The sequence below is a fragment of the Podarcis melisellensis genome (assembly GCF_964234715.1).
Source record: "Podarcis melisellensis genome assembly, chromosome: 6".
In the NCBI taxonomy this organism is placed as follows: domain Eukaryota; kingdom Metazoa; phylum Chordata; class Lepidosauria; order Squamata; family Lacertidae; genus Podarcis; species Podarcis melisellensis.
The window spans coordinates 38,873,086-38,885,788 of record NC_138538.1 but is presented as its reverse complement, the minus strand read 5'-3'; positions in this window follow the sequence as shown (position 1 = coordinate 38,885,788).

Below are 12,703 nucleotides of genomic sequence, written 5' to 3'. Positions count from 1 at the left end.
CATTTAACCCTTTCCTATGACCCATCCTTGGAGGCAAACGCCAAAAGGACTCTAATTGAACATTAAGAAAAATGCTTACTGATAGAACTAATTACCTAGTGACGTGGCTGGGCTCTTCCTCATTATAACTTTTTCAGGAAGAAATGAGACCGTTTTCTGCTGTGGATGCTGTGATCCTGAATTTTTTGCACTGAGCAGGAGATGATCAACAACAGCAGCCTTCACCAACCTGACGCCGCCCAGATGTTGTTGGACTACAACTCCCCGGGTGGGAACTGTAGTCCAGCAGCATCTGGAGGGTGTCAGTTTTGTAAAAGTTAGTCTACAAGCTCCCCTTCAAAGTTAGTGTGCCAGTGTGGTTTAGTGGGTAAGAGCGGTGGACTCGTAATCGGGGGAACCTGGTTCGCATCCCCGCTCCTCCACATGCAGCTGCTGGGTGACCTTGGGCTAGTCACACTTCTCTGAAGTGTCTCAGCCTCACTCACTTAGCAGAGTGTTTGTTGTGGGGGAGGAAGGGAAAGGAGAATGTTAGCAGCTTTGAGACTCCTTAGGGTAGTTATAAAGTGGGATATCAAATCCAAACTCCTCCTTCTCTTCTTCTTCTTCTTCGATTCTGTAATTTCCATTGCTATACCTCTTGTCATCTCTTTCCCTAACAATTCTTCACTGTCATGCTGTTTGAAGTCCTAAAATGCATTGACTTCTCTGCAGTAACACTTAGTTGTTGGCATCTGTCTGTCTTGAAAGACAATGGAGTGTGCCTCTGGGGGTAAAGTCAAGCCGCTGTGTTAGCAGTACCAGGTGAGCTTCCAAGGGTGCAAGCCTGGTTGGTGTATATGGAGGTGAACAGTAACACTGCAGAGAGTGATATAGCTTTATGAAATTTCTGTTAATTGCTGCTCAGCTAAGCAACAACATGTGGAAATTCTTTCTGGCATGTTGTCTCAGAATTGCAGTGAAGTAGCCACAGTGCCATGGTGTTTTCCATAAGGACTGTTGCTACTTGAATTTTTCTGCGCCATTGTACGAAGTGCCAACTTTGCCAGAAGCATCCTGTGAATGATGATGCAAAATGTATTCATTAGACACAAAGTTGTTTCCTTGGAAATCACCATTACCTAACAGTTAGTTACATAACTACGTTGATGGGATTTTAAAAAAAACAACAGAGCCTGGAAACTAGTAAACAGTTCCTGTGGATAGGAATACAGTGCCCCAAAATATGTAAGGCATTGTAGGCTCCTGGTCAGAGTAACCAACAGAGTCACAGGCGATGAAACCGCATTCTAGCTCTTTTAGATAATTCAAGGCTACATCACAATGTTCTTCTTCACATAATTTAGGAGTTAGAAGGGACATTGGAGGTAATCTACTCCAACCCCCTGTTTGATGCAGGAATCTTACAAATTACAACATCATTGAATGGCCATCAATCCTCTGCCGACATAATGCCCAGCAAGGAAGAGTCCACCACTTCCCAAGGCAGCTTGTCCCACAATTTCTCCTAATGAGAACTTCTTCTTTGCCATTTCCACCCATTAGTTCTTGTCCTGCTACCTGGGGGGAAAGAAAACAAGCCTGCTCCATCTTTTGCATGAGACCCCTTCAGATATTTGAAAATAGCTATCATGTCTCCTCTTGACCTTCCCCTCTCCAGGCTAAACAGAACAAACCCTTCCCCATTAAGATTTCTTCCAGACATCTTATAATGCTGGTTGCTCCCCTTTCAACACACACTGTAGTTTGTAAATCCCCTCCTCAAAACCTGGTGGCACCCAGAATGGGGTGCAGCACTCCATTCATGGTCCAGAAGACAAAGACAAGGGTCATGATCCAACCATCATTAGGAACATTTAAGTCCCGTGTATCTCAACAGAACTGCTGAGGATGCACATGCGCTTAGCACTCTCAAATAATAATTAGTGGGACCCAAATGCTTCACTTTGGATGGTGCCCAGCAGGTTATCAGATTACATGCAAAGCCTGATAGTTTGTTTTTTTTAAACTTGAAGGCTGTAGCTAAGGTGTTTCCCATCACACCTGTAAACAGTACATTGCAAGGCAGATGTGGTAACTGGAGGCAGAGCTGTGTTGTTCTCTGCCTTGTGTTTTCTATCAACAAAGCTGTTGCTAAAATTCTGACCTTGATTGCCACTGGTGGTAGAATGAGCTGGCAGGTAGTTATCTGGATCATCAGACAATTTAACAGGGAGTCCTGAAGCACAACTGGGGAAGAAACAATCATTTGGCTAAAATTCAGAAACTAGAGACATGGGAGGGAATGTGGAACTGAGCTGAGAATGAAGGCAAAGGAATGAGAGTGCATCTGGATAGTTCTGATTTACAGCTGATATGAATTCATATGTAAGATTAGCACACATTCACCAGGTCTTTGACCTCTCATTTATATTACTTCCCCTTACACTGACGACAGTGTTTGCTCATTTCATTTGCAGCTTGAAGAGTTTGTGGCTGGGTGAGTACCTTTCCTGCAGCTGCTCATTCCTCACACTAGTTTTAACTTGCCAACTCAACAAACCAATCAAAGCCCCAAAACAGAGTCTACTGGAGGAAAGGGAATGCAAAGTCAGACACGATATGCAGTCATCAATGTCATTGTTCCCTAACTCTGTTTAGCCCTGCTCACAGAGGTAGGCTCTAGGCAGGGTTTTGTTTTTTAATTTTATTCAAACACTTCTCTTGTGTAACTCAGAATCCTTAGGTGGAAGATAATGGAGCTTATGTCAGCAATGCCCTTTAAGGATTGGGCTGTTGCAATCCAACTGGTTGCTTACGTCTGTGTCCGCCTTTGCTTATTTATTTTTTTAAAAAAAGTTTGACATGCACTGTTTGGAACTCAGATAAAGGCACCTTGACAAACAAAATGGTGATCAAAATCCGCAGATTGGTTATTAAAAGAAACAATAGCCAAAATCAGGAACTTCCTATATCTTTATTGATTGAAAACATTTTAAAGCTCCCTTTCAAGATAACATACATGGTTGAAATAAACAGAAACATTTAACAGATACAAGAACAGTATTTTCCAGCAGCAGCAAGGAGTCAAATAAATCTCTATAGTCTCTCCAAATTAAAATCATTTAATGTGGCATTTGACAGCCATCATATTTATGTGAAGGCAAATTTATGTGAACATTGCTAAATTCAAAATATGACTAGAGATCAGGGATCTGTGGCATTATTTTTGATTTCCCATGTCTACACTGTACTAGTTAGGGCTCAGTCCCTGGCATCTGTAGGCAACACTGAGGAAAAGGCAGCACTATTCAAAATGTTGGAGAGCCACTGTCAGTCAAAGTTAACAAATATTGAGCTAAATGGGCCAGGTGATCTTGGTCTACTGTTCTTAGCAGAAACCCTATGATCCTATGATCTACTCACTTCTTAGCAACCAGGCAGTTCTCCTTTTACCTTCCTCAATGTGTAGAAACCGATCCAAAGGAAACCAAGATGCTGATATCAATGTAACAAGGGAGTGCATTGTAAATAAAGTATAATCAGAACATCTTCAGTACCTGTTTTATATGTTGTGCATAGAAACAAGAAAAGTAATCCTGAAATCTCAGGTTGCTGTTTTGGGGAATAAGGTATGACTGTGAACAGTCAGTTTGATCTCTGTGCCCTGTGGGGAGTAACTGCTGCACCATCAGAAATAAACTGGTTCAGACTTGTGATTTCTATATATGGGTGACTTTGGTAAGATTTATCACCCTGCTAAATACACACACAACATTCCATTGCCGATGGCAGATCCAGGATTACTGAAATGCAGTGACATGAAAGATAAGAGCAAATACAGGGCTGTCTTCAAGTTTGCAAACACACACCTCTTACCGTGCAAAGCATGACAGGTGACACCAGATCTCTGTCTTATTTCTCTGCTCCTCCACACTCTAAAAGTGGACAAATGGGAGGAACCACCCTGCAAAGAGCAAGGAGAGTGAGGAGCATGGTGTAACACCATGGACAGAGGAACCAGAAATGGTACCACGGATGAAGGATGAAGGTCAGCAGTAGCAGCAAAGGCATGGCAGAGGATTTTTGATTGCTGACCATGCTGAATGGTACCACCAGGCCTGGGTTGTTGATCTGCTTGATCTGGAGATATAGTTGAAACTTCAAATTGTATTTGACCCATGAACACCGATACAGACTATGGAACAGTCTTACTGAGCCAGTTCTTAGGGCATTTGCAGACCGTTGCTATTGTCAGGTGGGATCCAGTCGCATCGCAGCAAATTCAGGTTCTGCAATTAGGAGAAGAGGAGGAGGAGGAGGAGGAGGAGGAGGAGGAGGAGGAGGAGGAGAGTTTGGATTTGATATCCCACTTTATCACTACCCTAAGGAATCTCAAAGCAGCTAACATTCTCCTTTCCCTCCCTCCCCCCACAACAAACACTCTGTGAGTTGAGTGGGCCTAAGAGACTTCAAAGAAGTGTGACTAGCCCAAGGTGACTTAGCAGCTGCATGCGGAGGAGTGGGGACGTGAACCCGGTTCCCCAGATTACGAGACTACCACTCTTAACCTCTACGCCACACTGGCTTTCTTAGAATGGATTTGGTGCTACCCTGCCCCTCAAAAGTTTTTAAGTGATAAGAAAATGATAAGAAAATGCTCTCTCCAGGAACCTCCACACAAACAAATCAGAATGAATGTTCAATAAATAACCAATATTGTCTAACCACCCTACAAAATTTGCACCAACAAATCAGGATGAGTACTCAATATATAGATGTCATATGAAAGCAACCCTGGTATGAGGGCACCGGTGCCTAAGAATATCACCCTCCACTTTGCTCCATATTTATTCTTATGCAAGTGCAGAAGACCTAGTTAATACAAGCAAAAGCACCTGGAACGACTGTGCAATCTCTGTAGTCCTTTCTCTTATAAAGAAGCACTCCACCCTTCTAACAAATACTTCCTTTCTAGGTAGTAAGAGAATCAAGTTGTAAATGTACATGTCACCTTAGGACAGCTTTTAAAACTTGCAATACTCAAGAATATTCCAAAGCAAAGGTAAACACTTATTCAGAGAAAATGAAAGGAGAAACTGAAGCAGTGATGTTTAACATTCAACGAAGCTCACATGGTTTCCGAGAGCATTGGCAGGTCCCACGAAAGAACAATTAGTGGAAACTATTTCTGATCCTGAGAAGGGAAAGAAAGGGAACAATTTTTAACAATCCTTACACATGAAGTTTTGAAACTAGTTTATGTAATTCAAACAGTATGGAAAATCCTATATGTGATGGTTAAGGTGATTTTTTTATATGGGGGTGAGAATTTTCTCCATTCACTCTTTTTATTCTTTTACATATTTTAAAACTAGTAAAGTCTATTTTTTAAAAAATGGGTAGGATACATTCCTGATTTTGCTTTCCCTCAAAAGCTATATGTAAGTATGATTCAACGGTTTCACTATGTTTCACCATATAGCCTGCTCCACTGTCCAACTTCACAGATGAGTCCTGCATTTGAAGGGCTATCAGATGGCAGCCCTCTATTGGAAGGCATTCTCTGTCTGAAGAACAGTCCAAGGGCTCATTCACTACTTGTCCCTTGCTTAGGAAGCACAGGTCTGAGTGACCTTGGTTTTATCGTAGTTAATTTTTAGATGCTCCTTTTAACACAGCTGTACAAATTTGACCAGCATTCTTCTAAGTCCTTTTTTATTCTGAGATAACAAAACTAAATCATCGGCATAGAACAGAATTGGCACTTTATTCTTCCCAAGGGTGGGGGCGAGAAGGGGTGGGGATGCCATATCAAGGATGAGATTATTTATATAGCAATTAAATAGGAAGGGTGCCAGTATACATCCTTGTTTGACACCTCTGTTAACTGGAATTACCTGTGAGAGGGTGCCTTGAAGGCCCAATCTCACTTGCATGAGGTTCCCTTGATGTAGTTGATGGATGAGCCAGAAAAGTCTTTTATTGATATTTGAATGGACCAGTTTGTTTTTTTCAACTGTCCCATGCTTTCCAGGCACAAGTCTGAGCAGTTTTCTGTTTATCCGGCATTTCCCCCAGGAAAGGCCACTGAATTGGAGCAAACATCACTCCTCTGAAACCCTGATTGATGATTGCTCCAATTAAGTGGTAAAGAGCAGGTTTCTTCAGGGAAAAGTGCAGGAAAAGTAGAGGTCTGAAGACAAAGAACCATAAAAAGGGAGACAGGGGCCTTGGGGTTGCCCAAAAATAATTGACATTTCTAGTTCACAGTTCCTGTCATATTTGTTCTGTATACTAAACATAGTCAATCTTCCAAAAAAGGAGTATGTATTAGCTAACTCCGCCATCAACACTTCTTTTCAGACTGATTACAAATAATAAATATTTGGACTTTAAACCAAGGTGTGTATATGTTTTTAGTTCCGTGCATTCATGCATACGTCGTTACACTTTTTCTTTATGGAGTTCCTTGAAGACTGAATTTTATTATTCCAGGAAATGGACATATAGATGTGTGTGGTGTATAAATAGCTATGTAAACCAGCAGAAAATCTAGCCATCACCTCCAATCTTGAAATAAAGGGAGAGGCTAGTCATGACATGTCTTCTCTGATCTCTCCCCCACATATACCTTAGGGTTGCTATTTCCCCCCTGGCAATAGTTCCTGCGCCTTTGACAGCTGTTCAAGTATGGAGGTGAAGTGAAGGGAAAAAAACATTTTTTGCCATGCACTGTGAAAGACATAGAAGCTTGACAGACAAAGAAGTGGCTACTTTGTACAAGTCTAAGACTATGTACACATTAGCAGCTTATTTGCATGATGTTGTCAGAGCTGGCCCACCCAGGCCAGGTGAGGCAACTGCCTCAGGCAGCAGAATCCCCTTGAGCATGTTTTGAACTATGGAAAGGCAGCATAGAAATAGAAGTGTGTGTGCGTGCGTGCGTGTGCACACACATGCACAGTTTCATTTTAAAATGAAAATTCACATTCTAATACCTGTGCATCCATTAAGTCACATTCTCTTAGCCTGGCCTTCATAAAGCTGTTGTGAGACTAAAACACAGTCTGAGTTCCACAAAAGAAAGGTGGAATTTAAATAAATGCCACATTCCTTTACATTCTTTTGTAATTTGAAAAGCGGGAAGAAGTGGGAGTAACAATATGCAAACTTACTGAGATAATAAACCCTCACTATTAATTATAGCTGCCTAGAACCAACTATGATGCTGGCTTTTGTCACAACAATGCAAGTTCCAAAACACAAAGAGGTGTCTAAACAAGTTTGTGTGTGGGCAAAGGTGTGTTTGTTTTCGGTATCTGCAGTCCAGCCTAACAACCTGACAGCACCTATGTGAACAATTTCAAGGGTTCAGACTGAAGAATCAGTAGGTACATGAATGTTCAGGAATTCTGTCCACCCACATGACAAGGTTGTGCAGGCCAGTGTTGTGAGGTAAAATAAGACATGTGCACCAGGTTAAAGCTGAGCTCAGCCTAGCCCAGCCCTGCCCATAAAGTGTGTTGGTGGATGAATTCCTCTTTACAAGGGAGGAGACTTCAAATTGTAAATCAAGCCAGCTCATTTCAAAAATATTACTCCAGCAAATGGGAGTAACTTCCCCCAGAGCCAACCTGCCTACACACCTTATTCCCAATATAAATATGTTCTTACAAGGCCTAACCCTTTGATGTATGGTGGTGTTCTCAAATTTTATTCAAACAAACCCCTTTAAAATCTAAGTACGGAAGCTATTTTGGGGGGAGAAAAAGAACTTTGAAAAATGCACCCCCAGATGTAGCTTACATCCAGAACCTAAATGCGCATAATCAAAGGGGGAACAAAACAGAGATTGGAAAGCATTTTACAAATTGTGCATATACCAGTTGAAATTGATTGTTTAGGAGCGTCCCTGAAGAAGAATTCTAACATGCATTGGGCTCAAAAAATACTCATTCCTTTCTCTTATTATTGGTGGCTTCCTGATTTTGTTCTCCAGCCATCTTCCCAAAATAATGATCACCTCTGCTCTGTCTGGCAAGCGAATTAAGGGTGTCCAATTATATGAGCTCTATGCAGCTGCAGCGCTCTGTGAAGCACAAGGCATCCATTGTGTTCAGCTGAGCTGTGATATGAAATAGAGAATGCATCCTTAAAATAAACAAAGTATTTAATCCTTGTTAGCTTCCTTGAGCATCCACTGGAAAGGCAGAACATAGATAGTGAATATCTTCCAAACAGATTTGATATGTTGGAGAGAAATACAGAACAAACAAATGGAAAACCCCAGGAATGATATCCTGAGGATGTCAGATAAATGTGCTGGCATAAATCTGTTTGTGAAAACAAAGTAAAATATATTAAGCAAAAAAGTTTATGGCAAGCTTTAAGGATAACACACACACACACACACACACACAGAGAGAGAGAGAGAGAGAGAGAGAGAGAGAGAGAGAGAGAGAGAGAGAGAGACCACAATTCACAGAAAATCTGTTACACCAGGGCTGATCCAAGATATTTTGCTGCCTGAAGCAAATTACGAAATCCCTTGCCATTCCCCACTCCATGTACAGCTCCTCACTGGTTCGGTGGCTGAATCTTACTTCAACACTGGCAGTGGAATAGCACCCTCCACTACACGAGTTGCCCCTGCTAATTTAAGGTGTGCATGCCAGGCTGTGTGACACACACAGCTGTGATTCCCAACAGAAAGGGGGAATCCAAAGAGCTCAGGAGGAAAGGCCTGGGAGGCTGCTGCCCCCTCCCCAGTACCTGTAACCTGAGGAGATTGCCTCACTCTGCCTAAAAATAAGGATGGCCCCAAGGTGCACCTAAATCTATTTGAAACTAGGAATAATAAGGCAAAGCTCTGTGGGACCCCTTGTTTTCAAAATATGCTGTTGAATATCGCATAATTCCCAAAAGCAACTTCAACAGAGAGTATATAAAATACAATATTTTATTTTATTTTATTCCTAACTGTATATACACATGGTCAGAAAATGGTACAGAATTGCTTTTGATAAGGTGGATAGGTTTGTGTGTCTTCACTACGTCTTGGGGTAGAGGGAGGAATAAGTATAGTTTGGTAAGAACTCCACACAGGAACTGTATTTTCCAACTAATTCCAGTTGGAAACTTGCTTTTGTCAGTTTTTCGGTCGAAGTTCCAACTCCAAATACTGGCTATTTCTCACACCTGCCACCTGCAGAGCACCTGCCTGAGATCAAATCCCTGCAGGCAAATTGTCCATTCATGAAACAAAGTAACAACAAATCCAGATATTAATACACTAGACATAAATATTCTTTTGTAATCTTACTGACTACTTGTTCACAATTATCAGGCTGAACCCCTCACATCAGTATCAACAAATAAACTAAATGGGTGAAGAATTGCATTTCCCCATTTTCTCAGAAGTCAAAATATTTTGTAATATTCTTCCAAGAGAATTATAGACCTGAAGGAAGATCTGCAAACTGGGCAAGTGTGCATACTACATGGGAACAAAAGTGCACATATAAACAGTTTTTCTCCCTCTGCAGTTCCTTTTCATTTTGTCATTGTTACTTGCTGCTTAAGTTTAAAAATGTTTATTCCCCACAGTCCTAACAATCCCCCATCTCCTCATAGACTGAAGATTCGTGGGTGGCGGTAGGAGGGTGATGATTAAAATACACTCTAAGGATGGTTGCAGCGCTGGCTCATCCAATAGGCAGACTAAGAACATGCTTAGCACCACAAAAAAGGTGGAGGAATTCTAAAGAATTTGACATTTGATATCCCCCCCCCCAAAAAAAAAGCACATCATGGGAATGGCCAGAATTTTGTTTGACTTCCCTACTGTTTAGTATTGTTTTATTTTTAATAACATATGAGTGGCACCATAATCTTTGCAGCGCACAGGGCCTCTAAAAGCTTAATCCAACCCAGGGTAGTTAGAATAAGTTATTTATTTACAAAAAATATTTATATACCGCTGTATCATAAAAATATGCCACGGTGGTTTGCAATATAAAACCATAAAGGTTAAAGACAAAAAAAATTGAAAAACATATTGCACATCCTACGTTGTTGCAATTTGTGAACTTGAACTTTGAACCAGTACTGACTGCATTGTGTGAAATGGCAATGTCGGAATGGGTTTATCATAAACAAACATTTAAAGCGTTATAGTAATCAAAGCAAATAAGGTCAATCAACATACTAAAATGCAAGACTGCATAAAACCTAAAGAACCTGCCTTTAAAACCTCACCAGTTCCAGGCTTGTTGAAATTTTGATTTGATTTGCATACAGTATTTAAAATGAATGAGACTCAAGCCTCTACGGGCTGTTAAATATTGGGTTCAGAACTTTTCGGCACAGCCTGAACCCTGAGCATGGTACATACTTTCCAGTGGCCTTGTACTAGGCATGTGTTGCATAACATCACAGCTGTGCCAAGAACAAAGCCTGCCACATTAAATAGATCCCTTGTAGTAGAAGGCCACATGCATGGGCCTGTCAGGATACAAACTCCAGGATTAAGGAGCTGTCGCTGCTTGCAAAGCTGATCCATCATTCTCCACCTGCCTTTTCCACCACTAAATACGAAAGTATGGCATTCATGTGGAAGAGAAAGAAACTACACACAAATAACTTTCCCAAACTTCACCAGATTCATTTTAGAGATTTGCATGTCTGTGAATAGAATCAGCCATCTACCCACACATTACTTGTCTCGCCTCCCCTGCAATCTCTTAAACTAGGGGCAGCACCGCTCACAGCTTAAGAGGCTACTATAGCAGGGAAATATGTGTGTGGAGCAGGCATAACTGATTCATTTTGGAGACACTTCCACTTTGGCAGGGACCAGTGCACATTTCCTGTTAGGGCTATGAAAGATCCCCACCCGAAAACCTGGGGAATTCCTGTAGGCCATACTGAGCCAGAAGACCCTAAGGGTTGACTGCAAACAAGGCAGCTTCTTATGGTCCAGTTGCATACGTGTCTGTATGCCACTGATTAATTGTCTGATTACGATTAACATTCATTTACCTTTGCAAGTTCACCTGCTATTTATTTCCAACTATGACATTTCCAATATGATTATTAAAGATGTTCTGCAATTCCTAATCAGCTCTAGTGTCGTAGTACTTTTAAAGTTACTTAAGGCAGTTTAATGGCAGAACTACATGCATATGTAAGAGCTTGAATATACTTTAATGGAAGCACAAGAATAATTGGTTTAAATTAGCATTGTAAACACCAGCAAGCCACTACCAGTCTTTGTACAAAGGATATGTAGCAACTTGCATACATGATTTTGAATTAGGCCATTATAAACATAGTTCTTTTATTAGCACACAAATGTGATGAACAAACTTCCAAAGTCAGGGCACAATCAAAAACTTCACCCACTGCTGGCATGGCTGTGGGGAGCCACTGCCACATCTTAAACCCAGCTGCTCAAATTGGCCATTGCAGGAGCTGAGGAAGGGGAGAGGGCAATTGGATTTGATCCCTGTGCCAGCTGCCGGGTGGTGCAGAGATCAGGTCTGGAGCAGGCCCAATGCCACTGGGTGATGGCAGTGAGACTACTCAGGATTGTAAGAGATCCAAAGGTGTCTTGGTCCTGCCTCTCCCTGCCCTCAGAACCCCATTTCGGGGCTTTCTGCTTGTGAGCCTCCCACCCACTTGCACATTCAGTTGACCTAAGGTCAGGGAGTGCTTTCTGGACCACTCCATCTATAGCAGATGGCAAGAGGCCAGCTCAGCTGAGCAGAGGGATACATCTATTCAATTCAAAAACCCTTCCAGCCTGCCATAAAATGGGGTGGGGGCAGGTTGGGAGTGTTTGAATTGTTTTGCCAATATAATAGCAAATATCAGTTCTGGTTAAGTATAATAGTCAACTGCAAAATTTATAGAAGGCCAAGTGAAACAAAAGTTCCAGCTTACCCTCCAAGCCAAAAAAAAAAAGTTATGTAAGCAGGAATTAGTTGCATTTTCAAAATCAACAAGACTTCTTTCTACATGTTTAGTTAAGGATTTTGGTGTCAGTTATTTAACAGGAGCCACACCCAAAGTTCCACTCTAAAATGGATTTTTACTTCCTTTAATGTCAGAAACAAATTGGCATGAGAAAATTTGAACTTTAAAAACAACAACAGGAAGGCATCAAAGTCCAATACAAAAGTTCACCCAACCATTAAAATTGACATAAGTTAAATTAGTATCCTGGGAACACAAGCAATTTTGAGTTGACATTTGGGATACTATTAGGACTGAGTGCTAAAATGTAGATTTGAAGCATATTTAGGGTAGATAGGAGAATGCCCCTGGCAAGTTCCTGTCAGGAATTGCCTCTAACCCCATTCCCCATGAGTCAGTTATAAAAACATTTCACCCATATTTTTGAAGTGATTTTAACAAGTTGACTTTGTCATATGTTCAGACTAGTCATTTTACTTTCTTCACATGTCTTTGTATTTATTCACAGTTGGTGGAGTGAGGTCCTGCCAACTTGCAGTTCAGAGATATATTGAGCTGGACATAAATTTGGCTCCCTGCTGCAAAGTGATGCCTATAGTCTTGTAGCATCACCAATTTAACAAATGTAGTAGAGTAGAAATCTGTTCATGCAGTCTCTGGTTCTACAGTTCAAAATCCTGGGGCAGAGCTGGTAGCAGTTGGCAGGGAGAGAACAACTAGTAAAATAAAGCCAAGCTACAGATCAGAC